This window comes from Micrasema longulum, unplaced genomic scaffold, assembly GCF_059751315.1.
Source record: "Micrasema longulum isolate JH-2025_06_02 unplaced genomic scaffold, ASM5975131v1 h1tg001264l, whole genome shotgun sequence".
Taxonomy (NCBI): Eukaryota; Metazoa; Arthropoda; class Insecta; order Trichoptera; family Brachycentridae; genus Micrasema; species Micrasema longulum.
In genome coordinates, this window is record NW_028278451.1 from 69,062 (window position 1) to 96,915 (window position 27,854).

Below are 27,854 nucleotides of genomic sequence, written 5' to 3' on the forward strand. Positions count from 1 at the left end.
TAGATTTTACCATGTAATTTAAACAAGACGCTTTAGAATGAATAAAAAATGCCGAATTAATTAATACTGTCATTATATTGCCTTCCTGTTACTGTTCCCCTAATGAAATAGATTACCGCACTTAAAATGTCCGTCTGGCTCACGAGATTGATACAAATTAAGATGCTTAATCTTAACTTTTTCAAACATTCCAATGCTTTACTTGGGCTGTTATCATTCTGGCGATCGCATACAGCGGTCCGTCATGCTTTTGAAGGCTGGCTCGGTCCGCATTTTTTCCGTTCGTCAGTTTGTTCGCGAACGCCGCGCAGTGGGGTTGTTAGTGCCCGACGGTTTCTCGCTCCGCGTCGTATGGGAGAAAAAGTTCACTGTGTTGCCGTTGTGTGAAGTGTCGACTCTGATTGGCAAATCAGCGCTTAGATTGTGAAATTTCAGACAATACACCATGTAAATCGATAGATTTTGTTTTGTTGAAGCGTTTGACACATGTTTCGAGTTGATTTCTAGATTTGTACGCCCTAAATTCCTGTTGTGTTCGACGTTCGAAGCTCGATTCAAATTCCCGTAAACAATATCCCGCGTTACATTCGTAGCCTATTCAAACTTGTTTTTTTTGTAAGAATGCGTTCGAATTTCGAGGTTTTTTCGACGGATTCGACTGTGAATCGTGTAATTACAAGGATTTACATGTTACTGGTTGCAGTTTACACGATTTTTACACCCTAACGCGGCCAAGAAACCACTTTACGACGTAATGAATAACATGTTTTGCTCCTGAATCGAGTTTACATGGATTGGAGGAAGGAATCTGTGCACTTACGACCTGTTGTAAACCTCCGACTCAATAAAATCAGGCATTTCAACAAACACTCAGATCTTTCTCTTGAATTACATTATTACAAAGCTTTCCCAAGCTCTGCATTATTGTCGGCCTGTGGCGTAGTGGTCAGCGCGTTACTCCACAAGGTAAGAGGTCTCGGGTTCGATTCCTGACATGGTTGAGGTGAAATATTTAAAAATGTATTTTACACTAGAATATTTCATAGTCCTCGGACTGGCACCCGGAGCGTAAGACTCTTGAAGAATCTTGCCTTCATGTAACAAAAATGATCAAGATACGCTGTGATTGGTGTACCAATTAAGTGCCCTATGCACCATCAGATGCGGAAAGTGAATGATAAAAACTGTTCAATTAATGTCGTTTACCTGTTAAGAATGACACAGAAAGCGTAGTTATTACTGTCATCTCAAATTTAATTAGCTTTTTTTACAAGTTTATTGTTCCACTGTTCAATTCCAGAGTAGGCTAGCATTTAAAATGAGATTTTTTAGTTACCTCACTTGCTTTTCGAAGCGTGCTATTATTTTAACAATGTGCAATAGTGAGTGATGTTTCGGGTTTGATCCCCGACTGGGTCCGATCAAGTTACCATGTCACTATTAGCGAACGTCTTACCACCAGGTAGTCAGAGATGATGGAGCCTTTCCTCCGTGGCTTAGTGATTAAGCCGCTTAATTCACGCACGGAAGGTTCCGGGTTCGATTCCCGATGAGGACACAAAAATTCAAAAGTGTTTTTCTCAAGCCTGGGTGTTTTGAGCTGCAATCCACCACTATAATTGGGTCTCTCGGCCTGCTTAGGGTGCAAAATAAATAAATATACTCCACACGTGTGTACTATGCGTACAATTCTATATTTTTCCACATTCGCGCAGGTCTTGTAGACAACATTGTGAATGTTGCATAATGAGTAAAGTAGCAATTTAAACCAGCAACCAATGACAGGCCGTAAGCCCCGTAAATGCCTAAACTTTCATATTTCCTTCTCCATCTCTGTTGAAATTCATTCATCAGAATTATCTGAAAATGCCTAATCTTTGCACCTCTTACGTAAACGATTTTTGGAAAACAGAAAAAATATTCAATATGTGGCGATTTTGTTCTAAAAGAAAATTTCGAACCATTTGAAATAAAGCGAAAAGCAGTAAAAATAAATATTTCAGTGCGAAAAACTATATTTATTCATTTAATTTATATATACGTCCGGAGGGCTTTTACAAGTATGGTGCATACATAAAATATATAAAGTAAGAAATAAAATATTGCATTTGGTACATTCAAATACATATTCCTACAGATAACTTGTAAGAATATAAAGATGACATAATGTACATAAATATTGTACAACATTAAAATTAATCAATAAAGCCAGTAAGAGAAGCTTTAAAAAAAATTGCTTTACTAATACACAGTAGTTGAAAGCGGGTAGAAATTAAAATTATAAACAAATTATTTTGTACTTTTTTTCAGTACGAAAAACAATATAAAACTTTATATTGTTTTTCGTACTGAAAAAAATTTAGTAATAATTTAAGTTTTTTAAGCGAAAACGCATTATCTAGATATTCATAAGCAAAAACAAAGGGAAGATATGACAAACGCAGGTTTTTTTAATTGACGTAGGCACTGCTATTAACAGATTTTAATATTAGCATAAATTTGATAAATAAAAAGTGTCATGTATCTCAAAATATGACTTGAGCAAATAGGCCCTTTTGCTTATGAGGGCAGTATTGATAATCGTCGAAACAGCTGTCTCATTCGCATGCATATTTCTCAACAATGTTGCCATTTACGGTTCATTCGAATTTCGAATGGCCGCATTCCAAATTCGAAATCCATCGATTTCCGGGTTTTTTGAAGATGTGTTGTTTTTAGCGCCCGCGAATCGAAGTTGTGTGTTGTGTTCCATATTCGAGTGCGACAGATGACGTGTTTATTCTGGTTTTGTGGTGTTTGCGTACCAGCTTCATGTGGCCCTTGGATTATTGTGTAAAATGTGTGCGGGAAGTCTGGGGACAGCGTTTACCTGCCTAGAGCGACCGAGAACACTAAAAGGGTCGCCACTCAACTTCGGGACGACATTTTGTATGCGTGAGGTATGTCCAATTCAATAAGTCTAATATTATAAGTATTTTTTTTACATATTTAAAAAAATTAAACCAATCGACAAGTTGTTAACCCTTAGGAAACCTGAATTAAATCTGGCAGTGGTAAAAAATATTTGCTTAATAACAGAAAAGAAAATTATTTTAAATTTTTTGGTGTATTTACTTTATTTTTATTCCTAATAGTTAAGAAGTCATTGCAATGTTCGTTTGAACATACATACGGTCTCAGAGTATTTTTTTTTTTTTTTTTTTTAAATCTTAAAGTAGGGCACACATATCATACACATTGTTATGTGTGTTCTTATAATAACATTGCAAATATATTTAATTTATAAATTGTTTATCACATATGTCTTGACCATTATTTTAAATTTTGATACGAGTATGTTTTTTTCTTCATAAATATTTTTTTCCATTTCGTAATACTTTTTAATTGCTTTAAATAAAATTGAATTTTGTGACTATGCCTTTTTCCTAAATGCAAGTCTAATTTTGTTCTTTTCTCTAGTATTGTGATCGTGTTCATGCTGGTTCCGATCAATTTTTTTGCAAAATTCTGTTTTTTTTTATTAGAGTTTAAAATTTTATGAACAAATATCTTTGTATTGTAAAATATTCTTTGTTTATATGTTAATAATTTCATTTCATTTACCATCGACTTTACCCTCGTGTATCTGTTTTTTTTTAAAATGATTCTAAAGGCTTTATTTTGTAATACAGTTAGTTTATCTATGTTTTCTTTGCTTGATAAAAATAAAATGCTACTACAGTAGTTAACGTGTGGTTCAATAATTGCTTTGTAAATAGTTTTGCAAGAGTCCTTATCAATAAATCTTCTGATCCTTCCCAAAATTGATATTTTTTGCAATCTTATTTATTACCATCTTAGCGTTTTGGTGAAATGTAAGTTTTGAATGGAAAATTTTTATTAGTATGGAAAAGAAATACCAATTAAAACCATCAGGCCGTTTCCCGAGGAAAGAATGCCACATCACTATCTTTGCATACATATCTCGCTTCCTCTACATACATACATCTTCTCATGCACGCGCGCCGATTATTCCGACATTTAACATGTCCATCTTCGGGTATTTGTTGGATTTAGTCATGCCATATCTTTCTCGGTCTTCCTCTATTTCTGCATCCATCAACATTCCAAACGTAAATATTTTTAGCCCTTCTTTCGCTGTCCATTCGCTCTACATGTCCATCCAACGCAGAACTCCTTTCTTGATTTTGTCAATAATGCTTATTTAAGCAACATAGTTTTACCGCAAATTCGCCTGAGAGATAGCATTTCGACAGCATTGAGCCTACTTTCATCCCTGTTTTATCCAAATCCATACTTCGCTCCCATACATAAAGGCCGGTAACAGGACTCCATTGTGAAATGCTAATTTTGCCTCTTGCGACAAGCATTTATTTGCCAAGGTTCCAAATCCATTTCGTTAATTAAAAAAAAAGTTATTTTGAAAATATGCATAAATTTAAACATATTAAAAACGTTTTGATGTCCAAATGCTTGTAGACAGGCTGGATTTCTTCCCTAGGAAGGTATTTAACTCTGCATTTGTTGCTGTCTCTGTTAGAGGGAAATTATTTTCCAGAAGGGAAAATGGATGTCTAGGCATTTACAGGGCTTGTGACTCCTGAGATCCAGTATTTTATCAATTTCGTCTTACTCCTTCAGCTCAATGTCTGAAATTTAGCCTTCTTAGAGTAGAAGAGCACCTTCGACGTGTATTCATCTGTAAATTGTAAAAAATACATAAAATATCATTTTTTTAATCATTGACAAATAAAATAAATAAAAGATTTACTGCAATTCCTGCAAAAATTAAAGATTTTCTAACGAAAATAAAACATGAACAATCAGTCAAACTAGCAAAAAAGTTACCTTTAGACCGAATCTTCGATTGAACGAACATTGTGTTCTACTGAAAAAATTCTAGTAATAACTTTTAAAGTGGTTGTAATAGCTTGTGGTATCGTAAGAATATGACTTTAGGCAACAAAATAAATATAAAAAAATAAGTAAGCGTTGGTTCCATCCAATACCTATATGGGGACGGACTGCACATTGTAGACAAGTACTGGAATTTTGCCCCCTTTCGATATTATCATTCTGTCTGTGTCTAGGCGTATAAAGAATATAGTTTTGCGTGTGAAATCCACCATTTTACCGCATTCATCGTTTGAATTACGATGCGTATTTGACATATTTTAATATTTTGCGTATGTTCTAATGCGCAGAACGTTCGAAAGAGAGAGATATATAATGCCAATTAGAATAAGTTAAGGCTTCTGAAGATGATTGGCTAAGACTTGAAACACAGACGAATTTCAACAATTTTGCTACATTTGACGACAATATCCCAACGTGTGGGATAGAAATTATCGGAAGCTCGTGTGACGCGAGGTTGAAGGAGACAGCTGAAGAGCCGATATTGATGAAGAGGAGCCGCCGCCTGTACCTTCATTTTCAGAAGTATGCACTATCTTCGAAAGATTAAAAACATTCTACTACTCACATTCAATAACTGATGCCGAAAAAAATATTATTTGCAGAGCCAAAAATATAAAGTTGACTTACGGGAGTAAAACAGTAAAAAACAAACGTCGATGAAAGATTATTTCCAATACAATAAACTTAAATATTTTTTTTGTTTTTTTTCTGCTTTCTAATTTTATTTAAAAAACATTTATTTACTCCTGAAACTTGTATCTTTTTTAGAATTTGAACCTGCCAATGGTAATGCAGATCGCCAGGGCGGTATCCTTACCCGATATTATCTCCTTGTGTATTGGCCTCCTATTCCCGCATTCATAGTTTATTTCAATAAGTCCCTTTAAAAACGATAGATAGTGGTTTCACTGTATATTGATTAAGCGTGTTGTCCAGACGTGTATTAAAATTTATGTAATATTTTGTATTTTTAGTAGGTATTCTTTTAATATCAAATGCATTCTTCCACGTTTCATAATTTCTTTTAAACAACAGTGCGTCTACTTTAAAATCATAAAAAAATATATTAATCCATTAAAATCGTTTAAGAATGTTATTATTTGTGACGCGAATGTACCAAGATTAACTATCTGGAATACTGCCTCCCACGATAAATTACAACAGTGCTACTAAAAGTGAACTTACTAATAAATAATTCATATATTTAAAATATTATTTCCAATATACAGACAAAATGATGCATCAATCCTTAAATCACTTTCATACACAGGTTTGTCTAATAATAATGCAAAAAATAAATAAAATCAATCCGGAATTATGCATACCCATTATAAAACGAAATAATACATACTAAAATGGATACAACGTCGTTGGAGCAATAGGCATCTTTCCTCCCTCCGGCAACTACACGTGGACCGGGCCATCTTCCAGAATTTAGCAAACAACTTGTGTTTGCACATGTGCGACACTGCGACAGTAACTACCCAAAATCTACGAAAGCTACCCTTCGGATACTTTTATCTGTTATTTTATCCATAGTGTTGAAACGATGCTTTATCTGGTTAGCTTTTTATTGTTTACTTTCAAGCATGAACACTTTACAAATTTACTTATTATGCTCAATGTTTATTTTTGTAAATTTATTGATAATTTTAGGTTGCTAGAATTTCACTCTTCCATGCACTTTGTAGCTGCAAGACGATTGGTAATCTAGCTTCAATAGGTAAATGTTATCAACTATCAAATATCCAAATTTAGTAAACGGAGTCTAGAATTCCAACCGTCCTTGCGATCAGTAGTTGCAAGGCTTGTTGTAATCTAACTTCTATTTTTATAAATTTGTTTTTTATTTCATTTTTAAAAACTCTAAACTTCATTGTCAAATAAAAAAATGTAAATACGAGCTAGAATTCTTATTGTCCATGCGCTCTGTAGCTGCAAGACGTGCTGTAATCTAGCTTATATATATCATAATTGTAATATATCATAATTGGAGACTAGGAACTAGAATCCCATCCGTCCATGCGCTCTGTAGCTGCAAGGCGTGCTGGAATATTTATTTATTGTACAGCGCCCTTGAGGTGATTTTCACAAAAAACGGCGCCGTATAAATTATCCAAATATATATATTATGTTGTATCCCAACTCAACACAGGGTATTGGCTTCATTGTGTTAGGGATACGTTTATAGTTTTTTTTTTTTAAACTTGTATCTTTGTATGAATAAATAAAAATTAATGGCATTTTTGTGAAGCAAAAGAGCTTAAAAAAGGGGTAACGAAGTGGGGTCCAAAATATGGTGCAAAAATTGCTAAATATTTTGATAAATAAACTCTTCATTTCAAATCGCACGTAAACTGTACGAGGGCAAGATTGTCCTGTGTTTGTTTTGTGAAAAAGGGCGGAAAAGTGGCGTTCGGATTCGAGAAATATCAACTGGGACATAATTCATTCCAGTGGCGGCATTAATCAATTCAAATTCTATGAATAAATTTACAATTTTATTCTCCGGGTGACAGTGGGAGCCGCGAGGGGGCGGGGCCGCGGAGGGCAGGGGGATAAAAATGATAAAGCATTATTAAAAACGAAGAAAATTGGAACGTGTAGAGGCACTTGACCGCCCCGACGGACTTGCTCGAAATACGTTGTTTTTTTTAGGCAATCCAAAGTACAAATCATTGTAGACAACAGGAGCTTGCGGTGAGGTTTTCGATTAGGAAAGCAGTTACGGTACATACATGTATAAAATTGTATCACACAGAAATTTTAATGAAGTGCTTTGAAATATATTAAAAAGCAATTTCATGCCATAATTTTAGCATCAAAGCGTTATGTTATAGTTTTATATAATAATTCCATCGTCTCAACCGATTTAAGTGCTAAATTTGTTATAAAACCGTCGCAATATATGGAAAATAAATCTGGATGTGTTTGTTAGAATTGGTTCCACAGATACTACAAATCTCTATTTGCGCATGCGCGGACATGCGAAATTCCATACTGACAGACCGCCTTGAAGAAACTAAAACCGTTAAGCAGTTCCAGTCAATTTTTTTGCTTATGCGTTGTTATGTTACATATGTAACAGTTCTTCAATGTACGCTAAAGGAGCTTTAATTTATTAACTAGAGGTTGGGCTTATCTAGAGACCAATATACGTAGAATGAGTTAAAAACTAGCTTAAATGTATCTTCTCTTCAAGACCGTCGAAATAAATCCGACCTTCTAGTCCTATTTAAAATTCTCAACTCACTCTTTGATGCGCCTAAACTACTGAGCTCAATAAAATTAAATATCCCAACTAGAAACCTCAGACGAAACTTACTCTTTCATACCGATAACCATAGAACTAACCATGGTTTTCATTCCCCTATGCCTAGAATTCTTAGGTCTGCCAACAAACATACCAGTCTTGATTTCTTTGATAACAAGTTGTCTTCTTTCAAACGACCACTGATTCAATTCAATTATAAACACCTCTCTCCCGCTTCCACTTCCACCAAGTCTACTATATACCATTGTGACCTTCTACTTTCCTTTATATTAATTTACTATGCATAAATATGTCCCTAAAAATGCCCATAACATAAATCACTAAAGGTTTACAAAAAAATAAAAATACTGAAAGATCTTAGAACTATTAATTTGAATGGCGAGCTATCTTAGATTCGTAGTATATTTTATTTATTTAATTTTACAATACGCCCAAGGGGCATTTACAAAAAAATATACAGGTAAGTACAAACATAGTATGAAGAACTTTAAAAATAAACAACACTTTTTTTTGTCATGTATAAACAAAAAAGCATGCTGCAATGCAAAATAAAAATGAAACTTTGCACAATAAAAAATAAAAAATATGGATTAAAGAAAAATGTTTGAATTAAAAAGCAAATTGTAAATAACTTGTAAAGAATTTAAACAAAAAAATGGTATTAACAAATTAATGTTGAAACAAATAATAAAAAATATTTTGCAGTAAGTATATATATGATAATAATATAATATTCGGTACACAAAAATATTCAATAAATTTATTTCAGAAAAAGATAAGAAAATAATAATACACATCAAAAACAGAGAAAAAATTGCATGAAAAAGAAAGTTTTATTATGAATTTAATAATTACTTTTAAACAATGCTCGTAATGAACGTAATCCGACACATTTCGACCGCAGGTTTCGGGTGAGCCGAAGTTTTGGCCCATTTGAAACCGAATCTTCGGTCCGTTACTAACTGAAGCTAGAAAAAAAAAAGATAGTGGCGAAAAAAAATGTATTTGATAGATAAAGGTTTCCGGCGACAGTGTTGTAAAAGTATCCAAAAGTTATATATTTTTTTAACGTGACTTTCGTTCCACCGTGTACGTACACGTTGGTAAGAAAAAGATCCACACTTATTATAACATGCAGGAACCGTGCGAAATCGCGCTTCTTTTCTTCCATTATAATAATCACGAGTGGCGTTGGTGGGGACGCCATTTTGTTGTCATTTGTAGGGAGAAACATTACGTATGTCACAATACACACATTGTGCCGAGCCATCCTGCATATACAACCATCGCACATGGTCTGCTACCCCTGTATACATATTTTTCGCCGTTTTGTCGTCTAGGACCCGCATTACAATGACACGATAAGAAACTTACCGACGTTTGTCGATCTGAGTATTCACTACTACTCCACCCTTCGGGAATTAAACTAGCCACGTTTTCCACAGAGTTGGCCTTATGTACAAGTCACTGCACAATTTTGCTCCGGAATATCCAAGTGAAATTTGCATTCCATGTGAACTAGCTGACAGACGTCTTACGCTTAGATCAGCTGCATCTACGTCGAGAGGAAAAGTTATTATACCTCTACGCAAACAGCGCGCTAAATTCAGTGAACGCGCATTTGCGGTCGCAGACCCTATGGCATGGAATGCTCTCCCAGCAGAAGTGTGAAACTGTGAGAGTGAAGTGGCGTTTCAGAAAAACCCACTTGTTCTCTTAATCATTTGAATAAATCCGTAGCATGTGAAAACTAAAAAATTGTTTTATTGAAATTACTAATTCAAAAAGTTAAAATTAAATATAATTACTTTGTAAAGCGCCCTTGGGGTATTACATTACTAAAATGGCGCTGTATAAGTTATCCATTATAAACATAAACTCACAATGCGCGCGCCAGCGTACCAGTGGCGAGCAGTGTTTCTTTTATTGGTAATCTACAAAAAAATACCATCAATTTGTACATAGATAATTACATAATCTATAAGTGATATAATTATAAATGAACTTATAATTAGAAATCAAACACTGATTTGAGTCTACTGAACACTTTATTTTATTTCTTATTTTTACTTTCATATTTATGTTTACAATTGCATTTATATATTTTGATAAGAAATTCTTAAAAATAGAAATATTGTATAATAATACATTTATGTTTATATAAATTTCCTCATAATATTTAAATCATGTTTTAAAATTAAAATGAACAGCAACCTGTTATAATATTATTGATATTTTTCGACAACAATTATCTAAATTTACAAAACTATAAAGCTTCATTAATTATCTCACAATACATACTTGTATGTCAATAAATACTTACTTTGTTATTTTTTCCCCGTAATTCAAATATAAATATCTAAATTCCACATTACCCAAACGCTTAGCCTCGCCCTCAACCATTGGTTTTTCCCTCAATTATGATTAATGTACATGCTATAGTTCATAAGATTATTTTTATTTTCTACTTAAGTACCTTGAATTATATAACTTTATAAGGACATTCAATCTAAATAATCTTCACATTCGTTTGAAAATGCCCTAATAAGACGAAACAATTGTCACGAAGTTTTTATTTTTCTTTGGTTATGTGAAAATTAACTTAAACAACAATTATAATTAGCTTCACGGTACACGTAGCTTTAGTCTACACTATTTTAATTCAACACTTGTGCAAAAGTTTATTTAAAAATACGACAATGACATTCAGCAGATATTTCCATTATGATTGAAATCTCAACACCAAGCACTGGCCGATTCCCTTTAAAGTGAATAATGCCAAAAACAGACACTTCGAACGCCACATGTCCTATGTGATAAGAAATATGTCAACGGTATCCTATCACAGAAAAATAGCCCTCCGGAAATAATGTTTGAAATACTAGTTTCCAAATAGAGAATCTTCAAATAATATTTGTAATCTGCATGCTTTTTTAGTATGGAGAAATAAGCTGGTTTCATAATTTACCGAGAGAACGGGCTGTGCGCTGGACGCACTTTACAGATTTTTGCAGGAAGATATAAGCGTTGCTAGTGTGATTCATACTCATTCATTCTGCCCATATTTGAACATCTATATTCCTTCAATTCTTTCATCTGTTGATGTTTGTAAAGTTAGCTTAAACCAGCCAATGACAGGTCATAAGCCCTGTAGATGCCTAGACTTCTATATTGCCTTCTTTAAAATGTTCTTCATCTCTGTTGTAATATGTTAATGGCTTATTACGGGAGTAAAATAATATTCTCACATCTCACAACATCTTCGAGATTTGCACTGGTTAAAAAGCCCAGAGAGAATAAAATACAAGCTTCGCTGGACAGTATTCAAATCCCTTCATGAAATGGCTCCAAAATACCTATCGGACCTTTGCATTAGGGAAATTACATGTCAAAGAAAATCTACTCTTAGGCCATCATTTGATTCAGGAAGAGGAAAACTTGTCGAAATCCGGCGCTCCCCAAACACTAGATTTGGAGATCGTGTTTTTGCCGCCGCCGGCCCCTCTGCCTGGAACCGATTGCCTTCAAACTTACGAATCATCGACAGTCCCAGTCAGTTCAGATCCCAACTAAAATCCCACTTCTTTAGACTATCATACCCTCAATTTTAAATCTGGAAATATAATATATCACTTTAGTTTAGTTAGAATGTAAGTTTAGATATATAATTGCAAAGCGCCCTTGAGGTGATTTTTTTACAAAAATGGCGCTATATAAATCAGCTAAATATTATTATTATTATTATTATTATAACAGCTTCCCATGGAGTTGAATCCAGTCCTTGTCTACAAAAATTTGGACAAACTCAAAATATTGTCAAACTTTATGGTCAGACACAGTACTTTATATATACGAGTATATAGGAGTACGTCATACATATTTTTTCATCCCCATTATTTTCTCCCCTACCTAAAGTTCGTTTATCTGAGCAATCCAAAGAATATTCAGTCTTCTATCCTTTGTAGCTTTTAGTCCTCTTTATTTACCTGTAACTGCCTACCGCGTTAGAGAGGCTCCCCTGCGTTCCCCCTCCCACCGCTCCGTTACCAAACGCAACACCCCCGCCATTGTCCTCGGGAACCCAGCTATCATCGTACTTTTTGTAATTTGCAAGAAACTAAGGACGCCTTGAGGTACAATATTTGTCTGGAATCCAGTGGCGGTTTCGCCTTGCGATTTGGATTAGAACTTCTATTATAATTTTTTTTTTTCCTAAACAATTATCTAATTCCCTACCATCAAACATAAAACCTGCATTCTACCCAACTGATAATATAGGAACATTGTTAAAAAATCACAAAGACAAAGTCCTAAACCTTTTCTTGGAAGAGTGAAAATTATTTCTGAAAGTTTAATTTTCTTCTTCTTCTCGGTTAAGATCGATTAATTTGGTATCAGCTAAAAGCTAACTCCTGAGACTTTGAGTTTCAGCTGTTCTTCCCTCTCCTTGGTGGTCTTCCGGGCAGACGGCAAACGGCCGGGATTTCGTGGGCAACGGTATAGAGAATTTTGGAGCTATCCATTAATGGAATTATTGACGTAATCTCTCCATAATCTATTTACTATGCACTGGATCTCGCAAATCCGTCTAACTTCTTGACTCTAGATTCTGCCTCCTTTGGGTTTCCCCACGATTCTCTTTAGTACTTTCATCTCTGACGTTCTGAGCATTTATTTGGTTTTTCTACTTGGTTTTTCGTATTTTTATTTTCTCTCTATCTATCCTCGCCTCTGTTGTATACACCATGATTTGGTCTGACACACGTTTTGTATATCCGAACTATGTTTCCAATAATGTGTTCATTGTACTATACGACACTTCTTAGGCATCCAGATGTTTACAACTGAGATGGATATGTTCTCATCATCACTATGGCAGCATCATCTGCATGGCATGTGATGTTAATGACCTTATCTCCCTTAGTAGATTCACTACTTTTTTTTTATTCTTAAAAGCGTTTTTTTTAAATATATTTATTCTGCTTGTGTAAGAAAAGGTTTTAGATATATTGTTGAGCTATATTTAGTAATAAAGTTGCTAAACTTGCTTTGTTTCTTTGTTGTTCTCAGTATGTGTTATTTTCTAAATGTTAATATTATTTATGTCTCGAATTGAGTTGCTGTAACTTCTAGGAATGTAATTCAACGTATTATACTTGTAAAATACTCTGTGTTATATGATTTATAAATAAAATTAATAATAAATCTAAAATATACCAATTAAATTGTCAACAACAAACCATCACGCCGTTTCCCCGTAGGGGTAGGCAGAGAGGATAGAACGCCATAACACTCTATCTTGGCATACAGACCTCGCTTCCTCTACATTCATACATCTTCTTATGCACGCACGCCGATTATTCCTACTTTTGACATGTCCATCTTCAAGTATTTGATGGACTTGATCGTGCCATGTCTTTCTCGGTGTTCCTCGCTTTCTGCATCCATCAACATTTGCATCGTAGATCCTTTTAGCCGTTCTTTCGCTGTCCATTCGCTCTACATGTCCAAACCAACTAAGCACTCCTATCTTGATTCTGTCAATAATGCATGTCTCAGCCTTACACACTTCACGGATCTCGACATTTGTGCACCTATCATACATTGTTTTACCACACATTCGCCTGAGGGATCGCATTTCAACAGCATTCAATCGTTTTTCCAATTCCATACTTCGCTCCCATACATTAGAGTTGGAACTAGAACTCCGTTGTGAACTGCTAGTTTAGCCTCCTGCGATAAACATTTGTTTGCAAAAGTAGATTTAAGTGCACCGTTCACCCTGTTCCCGGCACTCACCCTCCTTTCAATATCTTTATCGGCCTTTCCGTCCCTAGTAAACATACTTCCCAGGTACACAAATTCTTCTACCTGATTCAGAATATCTCCGTTCACGCTGATCTCACGTTTAGTTATATTTTCATCCCTTTCAAAAACCATCACTTTCGATTTATCAACATTCATAAGCAAATCGCTTTTCTTGCATACCTCGTAGACTTTTGTTACTAAGAATTGAAGGTCTTCTTTGCTGCTAGCAAGAAGCACGGCATCATCCGCATACAGAAGACAGTTAACAGTTATACCATTCATTTTTGCTCCCATTCTTAAATCTTTCAGTTCTTTCATACAGTTATCGATGTATATGTTGAACAACCATGGTGACATTACACATCCCTGTTTGACTCCTTTCGGAATATTGAACCACGATGTGTATTAAATTGTATTAAATTGTAATGATTGCAATTCAATCTACGTTGGAAAAATAAAAGAAACTTTAATATTTAGAGTAAAAGAACTCTTAAGGTGCCTAAATACTAATATATTTTCTGAATTCGCAAACCATCTGATATCTTTGATGGGCGGACATAAAAGTATATCTGCATAAGTACAACTTTTCAGGAGAGCAGAAAAACGTTATTATGAACCCTGATTCAGCTACAGAACTCATATTTTGCAAAATGGGTTATTATTTTCGTTATCCAAGTGACTTGCTCTTCTGAGAATTGTATTGAGAGTGTTACACACATAAATAGAGACATTTACCCAAGCGTCAACCACACAAGATACTCTAATAGGGATCTGATACTAGGTGAAGGGGTCAACACTGTTCTGGCATCGAGACAACACTATTACGTAGGCAAAAAGGTCCGTAACCTTTTGCCAGAATCGTGGAAAGACAGGAGTGTTGTCATGCTGCGGAAGGTGTTGACCACGCTCTTTCATGACATTGGTCGTAGAGAGTCATAAAAGTTGATGCATGCCACGGATTGGAGATTCTTACTGGCTGTCGAAAATAAAATATGAAAATAAGGAATAATTTAAAAAAATATATTTATAGATGGCAACTAAGAAGTTTCGCATAAATAAATTGTCAATGTTTTTATGAATGTATGTATGTGTATGCGCATGGGTGTGTGTTTATATATGGGTGTGTATATGTATGTGTGTGCATATGTGTATATATGTGTGTGTGTGTATATGTGTATATATATATATGTATATATGTGTATGTGTGTATGTATATATTTCAAAATGTGATGATTTCAAATTCATTTGTTAACTATTATTATATATTAGAATGTAATTGCCTAGCTTGGAACGGGGTATGTACCCTTGTTGATTGGGCAAAGTGAACTGAAAATTGTATTTTGATGAATGGTGTAAATAAATAAAAAAATAAAATTAACTGATTAGTTTATTTGTGTAACAATATTCAAGTTATTCGTACAAATAACATACATATTTCAGATATACTACTTGAACCATTAAAGATGGGACTGAAATTATTCTCCTTATACTACTAGACCTAGCAAGGGTCAAAGCACCAGTAAATGAACGTTGGTTAATAAAACACAATATAATAAGAATCGCTTTATGTGTCCAGTCAAAAAACTTTTAACACTAGAAACTATGACAAAAGCAGTAGGCGGACACATCTTCTGGTAAAAAACAAATCTATCAGTTTTGAACTGTGAGTTGTCAAAAGGTAATAGTGCGTCTTCCCGTTATTGTTCTGAGATTGATAGTGTTTTTAAAGGGAAAGGTGTGGTAAGTGTTTTTTTTTATGCTATTTCTTATGCAATTCTTTGAATATATCCATATTCTAATGTGTTAGGGTGTTTTATAATGTTATGATGTAACTAAATCTGAGTATTATTTTTATATTATTAACATTAAAAGCATTAACGTTGTAGTCAAACATTTTACTAAATGTTATTAAATATTTGTAAATAACCACTTACCGACTGTTCTACATATTATTTTTACATGGGTAGTAGTGGTCATTCACTGGGGATTCTGCATTTTTTTAGAGTGATATTAATTATAATTGTAATACTCGTATTTGAATAAAAAAAGCAAAAGTACGTGAGAAGGTAATATGGAAGTCTAGGCATTAACAGGGCGTAAATGCCTAGACTTCCATATCACCTTCTCAAAAACGTTCTCCCTCTCTGTTGAAATAAATTTAAACATTAAAAGTACTTCATGTTGAAAATAAAATATTAAAATTAGACAACCTGGAAATCTTAGAAATTAAAAAAGCGATTCATAAATAAAAAAATAACTAAATAAGCAATATTTCGTCTAAGCAATAGCTCATATTACCATCCTTTCATAAAAAAAAGACGATGTGTATTCCTATTTTTTTTAAAAATATATTGTTTTTGTCAAATACGATGTTTTGGCGAACATGGCTCGATAAATCCAACGCACACATTCTGTAGTCAAACGAGTTTATTCCTTTATTTACGCGAGGATATTTAGCAACAACCTTGTATGGTATCTTTGGGGTGGCGAATTCGATAAAATTTGCGTTTATTGTTCGATATTTTGATTCAATGACGCCCTTGTATCTATCCCCCTTTGTCATCAACCCCCTAGCGTCTGTACTCTTTACAATACACACAGCCTTGTCTTTTTTTTGTTGTTGATTGAGACCTCTACACCGAAATTAAAAAAAGGTTAAAATACTATCATCAAAAAATTAATAGGAAAATATCACATTTTTTTATTACAATTTTAAATTAATAAAACAACTATAGTCCTTAAAATATAGCTTGATTAGAATGACAGCTGTCAAACTAATTTCATCAGTGGTGGGAAAAAACTGATCACTAATCAAATAGATTTTATCAGTTATTTCATGCAATCATAAAACTCTGTTTCCGAAAATTGATATAAAAAAACGCAAAAACAAGCCTATTATAGTGTGTTTAACACAATTATTCACCAAAAAGGACATTTATACTTTTTTCATGAACGACATCAAATGATTTTTTTATTTTTTTTGTCCATCTCTAACGTTTTTTCAAAATGGTGTAACCTTGTAAGAACGTCGTAAATAATTAGGTTTATTTGAGTTTTTTTTTAGTTTTAAAGCTAATTTCATGTATTAATGTTGATTTATGTGTCAAGCATTTTATAAAAAAAAAATAACACGCCAGATACGAATGATTTTTCGTTTGTCGACATAAATAACTTCTTAGACGTTACTACAAAGTTATGTCTTAACTTTTTCTGACAAATGTCATTCTAATCAAGCTGTATTTTATGGACTATAAGTACTGTTCATCGATCAGCATAGAACAATCTATAACCTTAATTCTTCAATGACCCGTCTTTGTCGTATTGTTAACTCAAGACAAGACCTAGACATTTGTGGTTCAAATTTATTTCAACAGAGACGGAAAACATTTTTGAGAAGGGAATATGGAAGTCTTGGCATTTACAGGGCTTATGACCTGTCATTGGCTGGTTTAAGTGGCCACTTAACACACTGTAACATTCACCATTCTGCCCGTGTTTGAACGTCCACATTTCCTCAACTCTTCCATCTGTTGACGTTTGTGAAGTAAAAGAGCTGAAACCTTTATCACGTGGGTGAGATTCATCCGGCTGAACCAAATTTAAAAAATAAACATAAATTAGATAAAAACAATATTTTTTAATAGTATTTCTGTTAAAAATTTATTTTAAAAGTTTTATGTAACTAAAATATAATTACGTTTAGACCGGCAGATTACGCCATTTCAAATTTAGACTGAATTTAGGTATCGGGGATCTCAATAAAGACTAAGTATTTAACTAAAATTTGTTAAAATAAAAGATAATAGATTGAACATAAAATTGGCCGAAGGCAATTTTTTTTTTTTTATTTTGAAAAGAAATACACGCATTTTAAATCATATACATTTTTGTAACATTTTCCTTTATTTCTACGTAAAATCATGCCTTCGGTAATGCTCTAAAAAAATAAAATTTATTGAAATACTTAAGTTGAAACCTTTTTTTATAGAATTGTATTCTCTTTTTTTAAAAAAAAAAGAAGATAATTCTGGTTGTAATATTTAATTTATAACAAAATCTTATTTACGTTGTTATCACCTTCAAACCTGCCCTTATCGCTTTCGGTTAGAGGTATGTTTTGGAGGTACCTCAATCGGACTGGAAAAATTGCTTCGAAAATTGGTTCAAACGCATGCAAAAGTGTATTGATCTTCTAGGAGAATATTTTGTAAAACAATAAAGCCATTTTCGGTTATAAATATTCGTTTTTACTTGTATACACTAGATCATCTTAGATCACCTAAATCAACGTCAAAAGGAAAAGTTATTATACCTCTACGCAAACAGCGCACTAAATTCGGCGAACGCGCATTTGCGGTCGCAGGCCCTACGGCATGGAATGCTCTCCCAGCAGAGGTCCGAAACTGTAAGAGTGAAGTGATGTTTCGGAAGAAACTTAAAACCCACTTGTTCTCTAAATCATTTGAATAAATTCTTAGCATGTGGCGTCAAAGTAAATTATATTTCTTAAATTAAAAAGTTAAAATTAAATTTATATCTTTATATAATCGCTTTGTAAAGCGCCCTTGAGGTATTATATTACGAAAATGGCGCTGTATAAGTTATCCATAATAATAATAATTATTATTATAACCCTCATTTAACGTAACAACGAACTATTAAGCGCTTGAAATGAAATAATTTACGGATTGAATTTGTGCCTTTTATTTAATTGTGTATTTTATCTAACTGTATTTTATCTAACTGATGCATGTACCAAGATTTAACTTTTTGAAATACTACCTCCCACTACAACAGTGCTACTAAAAGTGAACTTATCGATACATACTCAATAGATTTAAAATATTCTTTCTAATATACTCGTACATACAAAATGATACGTCAATCCTTAAACCACTCTCATACACACGTTCGTCTAATAATAATATCAAAAATTCATAAAATTGAGCGGGAAATTCATATAAAACGAAATAATGCAGACTAAAATGGATACAAAGTCCTTGGAACAAAAGGCTTCTTTCCCCCCTCCGCTCCGGCAACTACACGTGGACCGGACCATCTTCTAGGAATTTAGCAAAAACACGTGTTTGCACTTGTGCGACACTGCGACAGTGACTAGTGACTACCGAAAATCTACGAAAGCAACCCTTCGGATATTTTTATCTGTTATGCTATCCATAGTGTTGAAGTGCTTTATCTGTTAAGTTTTTTACTGTTTACTTTTTAGCACGAACACTTTACAAATTTACTATTATGCTCAGTGTTTGTTTTTGTAAATTTATTGATAATTTTAGTTGCCAGAATTTCACTCGTCCATGCACTTTGTAGCTGCAAGACGATTAGTAATCTAGCTTCAATAGGTAAATGTTATCAACTATCAAATATCCAAATTTAGTAAATGAGGTTTAGAATTCCAACCGTCCATGCATGCGCTCAGTAGCTGCAAGACTTGTTGTTATCTAACTTCTATTTTTATAAATGTGTTTTTAATTTATTTTTTTTAAATATCACTAAAACTCTAAACTCCATCATTGTCAAATAAAAAAATAGAAATGTAAATAGGGGCTAGATTTCTTAGTGTCCATGCGCTCTGTAGCTGCAAGACGTGTAATCTAGCTCCTATATCATAACTGGAGACGAGAAACAAGAATCCTAACCGCCCGTGCGCTCTGTAGCTGCAAGCGTGCTGGGATATTTATTTATTGTACAGCGCCCTTGAGGTGATTTTCACAAAAACGGCGCTGTATAAATTATCCAAATATAAATAAATAAACACCAAATTTAATGAACTCGTACGGTTGAAAAATAAAAACACCTTCCTCTGTTGTAACGCATTTAGATTTAATCCCTAGGGGAGGAATCCAGCACGTCTGCAAACATTTGGACATGCTCACGACATTATTGAAGTTTCGGTTTCGGCTGAAAATCTAGTTTCGAAAGGTAACCAGTAAGTTGTACCGTGTCGCAGTCGTACTAATTCTTGCCGCGCTAGAATTCTCAAATTTTGTGCCGTTTTCAAAAGCTTACATTTCGGTTTCAGAACGTCGCTTCTGCCTATGAAAATACACCGAATATTATAAAAACGTTACATTGGGAAAACATAATGTACGGTTAATCCACAATCTTGCGTGTATAATGGTGCCAGCGAAGTACGAATGCCGTAGAGGGGCCGTATAAAAGGGGATTGCGAAATTAATGACTTGATTTTCCGAAATATTTCCCTAAGGGTGTTGGAAACATTTCTCCTTCTGATATTTTCACATTAATCCTATTATATTGACGAGGTTTTCTTCTAACGAATTCTGCTAACCCAGATAAAAACACAAATATCCTTCTCATTCGCTATAATATTTAGAACCTATGAAAAATGGACGCTGGAAATCGTTCGTCAATGCTCAAGCGGGGCATAGCAACCGTCATTCAATTACAAATATCAAATAAAACATTTATCGCCATCATTGACAAAATAGGTATGGAAATGAATTAGAACAAATATTCGATATCTTCAATACAAATTCTGTTCATGAAATAAAACGAATTCTCACTCGTTATTAAAAAAAAAAAAAACGGATTTATTTTAAAATATATTATTAAATTTAACTTTGTTTCCTGGAATACGAGATTTTTTATTTCTTTATTCAACATGTACATTATTTTAAATTGCAACTTCTTCCAACCAACTGATGATGATGATTTCACTAAATAGAGGTGGTATAATTATTAAGTAATTTAACTTTTTTTATTTTTGTTTTATTGCTCAAAAAACTTTTATTTTCAAAGTACTTATGTCGTATTATTTTTTTAAATATTATTATCTAGTTATTCTCAACTTTACCGTGTTATATTTATATTTAGTACGTAAGATTTTCTCATAGTTATTGCTATCTTTATTTAGAAATGTTATGTTTCTTTTTTACTTTTTGTATTATATGTTTACTAAATTGTTTAGTTTTAATTATTCTATTATTTCATACTATGTACTACATGATTATTGTGCACTGCTGTAAATATTTCTGTAAATTATTATTTTTTTGTAAAAGGTTCTTTGAACCGTTGATGTATAAATAAATAAATAATTTGATAATTCATTATTAGACTGCTGCGAGATATTGCATAGATTTATGTAGTCATTTTTATTTTTAGTATTATTTTATAATATGCATGCTTCTACTTTCCATTATGTAATTTATTTTATTTGTTTATTTATTACCATATATATTTGGATAATTTATATAGCGCCGTTTTTGTGAAAATCACCTCAAGGGCGCTGTACAATAAATAAATATCCCACCGCGTCTTGCAGCTACAGAGCGCATGGACGGTTGGGATTCTTCCTCATCTCCAATTATAATATACAGGAGCTAGATTACAGCATGCCTTGCAGCTACAGAGCGCATAGACAATAAGAAATCTAGCCCCTATCTACATTTTTTTTTTTAATATTTGAAAAAAAAACAAATTCATAAAAATAGAAGTTAGATAACAACAAGACTTGCAGCTACTGAGCGCATGGACGGTTGGAATTCTAGACCTCATTTTCTAAATTTGTATATTTGATAGTTGATAACGTTTACCTATTGAAGCTAGATTACTAATCGTCTTGCAGCTACAAAGTGTATGGTTACATGCATAAAATTATACCATACCGTATTATCATACCATATTATATACATAAAATTATACATTTATACAACGTTGCTTTGGCTATCTAACTTGGGTTATTTATCCCGTTCTAAGTCAGTCAAAAAATAAATATATGTATGAAACAGTAATCAGGACATAGTATAATAAATAAAGGTATAAGACATAGTGAAAAACATATAAAAACATAAAAAATGTATAAAACATGTAGTAAAACATATAGTAAAAACGTATTTAAAAAAACGTAAAATACGTAGTAAGAAACGTAGTAAAAGACAAAGTAAAAAACATATTTTAAAACCCAGTAAAAAAATGTATTAAAAACATCGTAAAATACATATTAAAAATAATGTTGTATCCCAACTCAACACATGGCTCTTGGCCTTATAGAGTTAGGGATGCGTTATTAGTTTTTGTAATATACGTATTTGTATCAATAAATAAATATTTATTACAAGTGCGATCTTAAACGGCTGCAAAAAAGGTTTTGAGATAGAAACGCCTCGTATATGTCGGTAAATAAAATTACAACATGCTTGAAATGTAATTAATGAACGCTGATATCCAGCACTGAAAGTAAAATCCCTAAGAGCGTTTATAAATAAATAAAGAAAGATTAAGACGAAGGGTTTCTGGATCATTCTTAATTCTGGGGTCTAAATCAGAATTAACGTTGGACATATCGAATTACATATGAAATGCGCAAAAACCTATTAAGGTTGGCGATAATGGAACCATATCGCGTGGATTGGCAAGAATTCCAGGTATCGATTATGCCGGATACCCAATGTGACAATGGTTATGTTCATAGTCGGGCACACTCAGGTAGAAATGGACGGGTGTTTTTTTGGATTCGTATCTTACCTCGGCGGCTTATGTTTGCACGTTGTCAAATTATCGCGGTGTTGTTGGAACGCGATTTATTTACTGATGTTAACATTAATATCAATTGCTTTATTTATTTAAGCAATAAAATAGAGGTAACTGTCGTTTTACGCCGGGGTTTCGTTCCGAGAGACAACGCACAGTGATCAATATGTATGAACGTTAACTGGAAACTAGAATAAATTTCATGATCCCCAAAAAAATCTAATTGTACGCAAATGGCATTAATACATATCACACTTTAAAGAAATACTTTAAAAAAAAAAACCGTATAGATTAGGCAACGTTGGAAAGTGCTTACAAATTCTGTCGAGTGTCGAATTCAATCTATATCGTTGAAAACAGTGCGGTGTGAGCTTACGTTATTCTTTTCTAATATAAACCTAACGTAAAGTGTTATATGAAAAAACATTGACGAAGGTACGGTTCACTTTATCAAATAAAAAAAATATATAAAAAAAAAGGTTTATTATGTTTTGGGTACTTTGAAATATGTTGTCTAGAATATAATATTTTAGATTTTTTGTAAAAAGTCCCACTTATTACACAATTTTTTTATTTATTTAAATAGCGACATTCATTAGTTAAATACCTGTTAAGTAACTTTTACGGCTTTTTACAGATAATGAAATAAATAAAAAAATTCAGAGAGGCGGGAAGTAATCACACGAAGATATATTTTTAAATTATTAAGAAATATAAAAAGTTTGTCTAAAGCAACCTGTTCAAAAAGTTTCTAATTTTATTTTCATGAAGTTAGAAATAATTCTTACTGATGAAACAGAAAAAATAAAATTATATTCTCAAATAAAAACCTTGTGTTCTCACATTAGTCTCAGGCGGAAGTCGAAACTTGCCGAAAACGCATTGAGCTGCTATACGTCGCCGCGCCGCGACGCTCACCTCCGTCACACACTCTTCGTCGGGGTATTTTTAAGTTTTTATTTAAGATTATTTCTAAGTTAGATTAAGTTTTTTCATTCTAATATATTTCATTATTTAACGAAGCCAATAATTTATTTCTTCATCCTCTCCCCCTCTTTAGTAAATTGACTGACATAAAGCAAGAAGCGAAGTAACATAAAAAAAATATATTTCTTAATATTTTTATATATTTTTTTTATAATTCATTATTGTACGAAGTGCGTAAAGCGCTATTGCCAATTGGCTCGGCGAAACTTAATACCTATACATCGAATACATATTATTATATTTTCACTATTAAGAATGTGCACGCGCCAGCTTATAAAAATCCACCAATATATATTTATTTCGTAATATTTAATTCAGCAAAAATACACTTTTCTTTTAATTGTTTTATTTACCAATGTTTGTACTTGTTTATATTAATTTTATAATATCCTCTTATGTAATAAAACACTTTCATAAACTTATTTAATTCCAATTTTTTTTTTTTAGTTATTTTAAATAAAAAAATATATTAGAAACACTACAGGCACAAATCTAACAATTTATAAATATTTTCTGATAATTTTCTACTAGCTCAAAGTAAAAAAAAATCTAATTTCCAGTTAAAAGTTTAAAATTGATCACTGTGCAGCGGCGTAAAAAAAATCGGCGTAAATTGAACACAAATACATATAATGGAAGATAAAAAGTGTGTTCCGTGGCAAAATTCTAAGAACAATCTAACATGTTTATTTAATACATATCCTATATATATTCAAAATAAATTAACAATGTATTTAATAAATACAGTTTAAATTCGTTTACAAAATAAATAGTAATAACTTGATATAAATAGTATTTTTTTAAAATAATAAATACTTACTCACCAGTTCGTCGGTACTAAATTAAATTATCACACTTTTTTGAAAAAACCATCCAATTTCATTTGCTTTGATTGTTGCTGTTGTTGCGCAAAGAATTTGCGTAATTTGCAGGTTTACCCTAGGAGGAAAATCGGCCACTGGGTTTAATATGTTCACAATATAGTACACTTATTTGTTTGAATAAATAAGCTGAAGTAATCGGCTATTTCCTTGGCTCATTATAAATAGTCCAATGTAATGGGTAAGCTGCGCATAATCGCTTCTTTACACGGTTCGCCCCTGATGTATACCTAGGACATAAAATAAACCTTGAGAAAGAGAATCATGAGGTGGAAATTAAAAGAAGGCGAGGCCGCGTTTGGTCAGTCCCCAAAGTATTTGAGATCTCCCTGTACAAATGTATGATTGTAAAACGCTTGTGTTCACGAAAAAAATTGTACACAAATTATAAGTTAAAAATACTTGGTGTTTCATTAAGAGACAGAAGAACCAACTCATTGACAAGAGCGAGATCAAAGGTCATCGATGTGGCCCACAGGGTTACCAACCAGAGTTGAGTTGATCATATACCCAAAACCACTGACACTAGATGGACTTAAAAAGTCCTAAAATGGCGACCCATAACCGGCAGAAGAAGTGTCGGCAGGCCTCGGGCAGGTTGCCTGATGATATAAGACGGGTTGCAGGAAGTGACTATGTGCGATTGATTCGGGATAGGGAGACGAGAAGATCTTATTTGAAGGCCTATGTTCACCATCGGACAAGAGAGGGCTGATGATGATAATAACATTATATAATATTTGTCGTCAAATACAGATTTCACTTTTAGCGCTGTTTTCATTCTCGAGTTAGTATAGTATGACAATACTTCAGGCAGTTTAATTACGTTATTCTGAGCAGTCCTCAGGCCTCGTGCAGTTTGATAATATTATCACCCCCTCCCAGCTTTGTGTCTCAGTCTCCGAGCCTCGGGGGCTCATTACATCTAGAATAATGGCTTCAGAACCTACCTCTAAAGCGGGAATTCGGGGTGACTTGTAACTAAGACATCGGCGCACCTTTTGCTCCGGGCCGCTAAAAAATGCGATTAAATTACTCATCTTTTGATACGGAAAATTAGACTCGACGACTAGATTTGGTCAAAGAGTTCATTAGAAGTGAATTTCCTGAATTATTTGACACCTTCCAAGAAGGATAATGCGTCATAAGACGCTGATCGCAAAACATTTGTTTTAATGATAATAATATATTGTCAATTATTATAGCGCCGTTTTCGTCAGAGATCACTTCAAGAAGCTGTACATGTAAATATTTGCTAAGAAAGATTTAAGTTTTTTTTTTAGTTTAATAAATAAATATGCAGTCTGCATAGATTTATTTAATAATAATGCTTACAAATTACAACAGGGATGGATAACATAATCACAATACCAGAGCAAAGTCAAAGTCACAAAATAACATTTTATTTAAGGCTGGAAAAAATATGATTTGTGTAAAATATTTATAAAAAGAAAAAAAAAACAAACCGAAGGTTAAGAAATATGTTTTGAACAACTTATAAATAAAATGTATGTGCAAAGTGATTATTAGAGAACACATAAGAATATCTTTGTGTGCCCTACTTCAAGATTCAAAATAAACTATTAACTCTCGTGTGCCTGTGATGTCACACTAATCGACATAGGACACAAGACTTGATATATCTATCTTATTTAAAAAAAAATGTTAAACTCTTATTTTCTGTAATCTTCAAATGGACATTCACACCGGATTTAGATAGTTAAATTTGTACAACTATGCAGGATGTTAATCCAAAAAAATATTTATCCTTGCTACGCGAAGAATGAATGTCACATTCAGCAACACATCTGTATAAGAGAGAGCACAAAGATAAAACTCATAACAAGAAAGACAGAGACGCGGTTCTCTGGCGGGTGTTGTGTAAAACAGATTCAGTTTTCAGCCGGTTGATGACAGTGGTGGGGGACGCACGCGCGTAATATAATCGGCGTATTTATATTTTTTTATTTATTTTGCCATAATAGAGCTAAATAATATGTTTTTTTTGCATAAATTCAAATGTCTGAACTTAAGAATATTCCGTCTTTTACTAGTGGTAACACGATGTTACATCACCGCGCGCTAAGGGATTATTTAACACAGTCGTTCAAGAGTAAAATAAAAATTCAAAAAACGAAAATGACGCTTTATAAGTTAAACATCATAATAATAGCAAACATCATCATGTGATTTTGATAAAATTATCAATGAAACTTCTTGGTTTAGTTTTACTTTTTTATTATTTTGACCAACGAGCGCTTTCGCCTGAGTAGGCATCTTCAAGACTGGTGAATTGTTTACAACGTTTACAGCTTTTATACTATTCTTAACATATTTTGGAGATAAGAAGATCAAATAAGTTTACAAGTCTTGAAGATGCCTACTTAGGCGAAAGCGCTCGTTGGTCAAAATAATAAAAGTGTAAAACTAAACCAAGAAGTTTCATTGATAATTTTATTTATAATTTTATCAAAATTATTAACTATGGAGTTTTATCAAGAAATATTAACAAAAAACATCAAAACACATGATGATGTTTTCTATTATCATAATGTATAACTTATATAGCGTCATTTTAAGTTTTTAAATTTTTATTTTACTCTTGAAAGACTGTGTTAAATAATCCCTTAGCGCGCGGTGATGTAACATCGTATTACAACTAGTAAAAGACGGAATATTCTTAAGTTCAGACATTTGAAACAAAAAAAACATGGAGACGTATTGTGTGATTATTCCTTTTCCAAAATTTATGCAAATAAACACATAATTTAGCCCTGTTATGGCAAAATAAACTAAGCCAAGAAGTTTCATTGATAATTTTATCAAAATCATTATCATCACGTGTCTCTTTAATTATATATTCTTTGCAGAGTTTTTCGGATATTTTAGACGAATTTTCAATGATTTATATAATTTAATCCCTTCCTTTTAAACATTTTTCTTTTGTGTGAGAATTCGCGTTCTTTGCTTTTTCAATTACTCACACTGCGGAGTCTTAAGCCATAGAAGCATTTCTGCTTTATTCTCCCCCTTTCTTCTCTTTTCGCTGTTCTTAACACCTTCGTTATCCTTCCAATTGAACTTCCACTGCGAGAGGAAGAAACCTAAAACTGAAAAAATATATCTATGTAAACGTAAACTACGGATGCTTTGTTCTCCGTTACTTTGTGGCGTCTCGATCAAAGCTTAACTTAAAACCGAACACCGCCGCAGCAGCGCTTACTCGGTCCGACGAGAAACCCGGTTTGTACGGATCCGAAAACCGAACCGGACCCTGGTCGAATTAAACGCAGTCTCACAGAGCAGCCAGCCATTGAATTGTGAAAATGAGACAATAGCACTTGTGAAAAGAGTGAATAATCAAATCTTCACAACAGTTGGAATGTTTTTTACTTTGACAAATGATACACGCATGAGAGAACCCTTTTAATACCCTGTCATCGCTCTAATTTTCTTGCCCTCTCTTTCACAGTAGT

General features: G+C 33.1%; 1 protein-coding gene across 4 annotated transcripts in view; it reads left to right on the top strand.

Annotated features, from left to right (window-relative positions):
• The first annotated feature begins 287 nt into the window (after positions 1-287).
• The window catches only part of Cirl (Calcium-independent receptor for alpha-latrotoxin), a 408,720-nt gene continuing 381,153 nt past the window's right edge, over positions 288-27,854 (top strand). For all 4 annotated transcript variants that reach the window (XM_088234636.1, XM_088234638.1, XM_088234640.1 and 1 more), the window contains exons 1-2: positions 288-447; positions 2,719-2,939. The gene's annotated coding sequence lies outside the window, so the exon portion shown is untranslated. The remainder of the gene's footprint in view (positions 448-2,718; positions 2,940-27,854) is intronic.